Below are 2,840 nucleotides of genomic sequence, written 5' to 3'. Positions count from 1 at the left end.
AGAACAAAACACTGCCTAGTCCTGTGTCATCCTCACCATCCTTGCTATACTTGAGCCCATAGTTTTAACCACTCTGTCGATCCATTTCATTGAGGGTCTTTCCCTTTTTAGTTAACCCTCTACTTTAGCAAGCATGACCTCCTTCTCCAGGGAATGGTCCCTTCTGACAACATGACCAAAGTAGTTGTGATGAAATCTGGCCATTCTCATTTCCAAGGAGTGTTCTGATTACATTTACACCAGAACAGCTTTGTTCATTCTTCTGGCAATCCATGGCATTTTCAATATTTTTTGCCTACACTGCAATTCAAGGCATGAGCTCTTCTGTAGTCTTCCTTATTCATTGTCTAGCTTTCACAACCATGTGATGTGACTGAATGTACCATTGCTTAGGTCAGGGGCACCTTAGTCTTTAAAGTGACATATTATACTTTAAACCACCAAGCCCACTGCTATCAAGTTGATTTTAACTCATAGCAACCCCCATTGGGTTTTGAAGGCTGTAAATATTATGGAAGTAGATTGTCTCATCTTCCTCCCACGGAGTGGCTGGTGGGTTTGAACCTGCTGACTTTCTGGTTAGCAGCCAAGAATCATACCCACTACACCACCAGGGCTCTTTAATATTGTTGTTGTTGTTGGATGCTGCCAAGTTGGCTCTGACTCATAGTGACTTCATGTACAACAGAACTAAACACTGCCAGACTCTTTGTCAGCCCTACAATCCTTGCTATGCCTGAACCCCTTGTTGCAGCCACTGTGTCAATCCATCTTGTTGAGGACCTTCCCCTTTTTCATTGACTCTCCACTTTACCAAGCATGACATCCTTTTCCAGGGAATGGTCCCTTCTGACACCATGACCAAAGTAGGCGAGATGACATCTGGCCATTCTTGCTTCCAAGGAGGATTCTGGCTACACCTTTTCCAGGAGAGATTTGTTAGTTCCTCAGGCAGTCCATGGTACCTTCAATATTCTTCACAAACACCATAACTCAAAAGCATCAACTCTTCTTTGATCTTCCTTTTTCTTTGTCCAGTTTTCACCTGCATATGAAGTGAATGAAAATACCATGGCTTGGATTAGGTGCACTATACTCTTCAAAGAGATATCTTTGCTCTTCAGCACTTGAAACAGGTCTTTTGCAGCAGATTTTCCCAGTGCAATACATCATCTGATTTTTTTGACTTTTGCTTCCACTGATGTTGATTGTGAATCAATATGAAATCTTTGACAACTTCAATCTTATTACAGGTGGTAGGAAGGTTCATATTTAAAGGTTTTCTTTAATAACAATTAAACTCAATGCAGCCTTGGCTCATCTTCTCACATTGCTTTCTGATATATATATATATTTGAATTGGAAAACAGTCAAAACCAAAACCAAAAAGAAACAGTGTCTTGGAGTTGATTCCGACTCATGGCATTGCTATGTACATCAGTGTAGAATTATGCTAAATAGAGTTTTCAGTGGCTAAATCAGGAGCTCTGGTGGCATACTGGATAAGGCATTTGGTGCTACCCAGAAGAGATCACCTGTTCAAACCCACTAGCTGCTCCGTGGAAGGAAGATGAGACAATCTACTTCTGTAAAGATTACAGCCTCAGCAACCCAATGGGGGTCATATGAATCAGAAGTGACTCAATGGCAGTGAGTTTGGTTTGTTTTTATTTTTTAAAGTAGATCACAAGACCTTTTTTCCAAGTGTCTTTGGATCCTAGCTGAAAGCAGGGAACATCAGAAAGATGTTTACTTGTGTTTTATTGATTACAAAACACATTTGACTGTGTGGATTATGACAAGTTTTGGATAATATTGCAAAGAATGGTAATCCCAGAACGTTTAATTGTGCTCATGAGGAAAGTGACCAAGAGACAGTCCTTAGAACATAAAAAGGGGGTGGAATACTGTGTGGTTTAAAATAAGGAAAGATGTGTGTCAGGGTTGCATGTTTTCACCATACTTATTCAATCTGTATACTGAGCAAATAATCTGAGGAAGTTTACTATATGAAGAAGAATGTGCCATCATGAATGGAGGAGGACTCATTAACAACATGTGATATGCAGGTGACAGTTGCTTGCTGAAAGCAAAGAGGATTTGAAACACTTAGTGAATGAAGATCAGAGACTACAGACTTCACTATGGTTTAGACCTCAACATAAAGAAGACAAAGATCCTCATAACTCGAACAATAAGCAAAATCATGATAAATGGAGAAAATACTGAAGGTGTCAAAGATTTCATTTTACTTGGATCTGTAATCAACTCCCATGGAAGCAGCACTCAAGTAATGAAATGGCGTATTGCATTGGGCAACTCTGCTGTGAAAGACTTCTTTAAAGCATTGCAAAACAAAGAGGTCACTTAGAGTTCTAAGGTGCACCTGACCGAAGCCATGGTATTTTCAGTTACCTCATCTGCATGTGAAGCTGGACAGTGAATAAGGAAGACCAAAGAAAAATTGATGCATTTGAATTGTAGTTTTGGCTAAGAACACTGAGTGTACAATGCATTGCAGAAGAACGAACAAATCTGCCTTGGATGGAGCAGAGCCTGAGTGCTCCTTAGTAGTGAGGATGGTGAGACTTTGTGTCATGTGCTTTGGACATTGTTCTGGTTCCCTAGTGCCACTCTGACAAGAATATACCACAAACAGGATGGCCTTAACAAACAGAAGTTTATTCTCTTACATTCGGGAGGGTAGAAGTCCAAGTTCAAAATGCCAGGCTCTAGGGGCCGTGGGAAAGTCCCTCTACCTTGAGCTTCAGCTCTGCCTCTTGCTTCAGGCCCACTGAACCTAGAGGGATCTCTTCACTCGGGAAGATACTGGCTGCTGA

This window comes from Orycteropus afer, unplaced genomic scaffold (assembly GCF_000298275.1).
Source record: "Orycteropus afer afer isolate SDZICR_OR568_19922 unplaced genomic scaffold, OryAfe1.0 scaffold00802, whole genome shotgun sequence".
Taxonomy (NCBI): domain Eukaryota; kingdom Metazoa; phylum Chordata; class Mammalia; order Tubulidentata; family Orycteropodidae; genus Orycteropus; species Orycteropus afer.
This window is presented reverse-complemented; position numbering follows the sequence as displayed.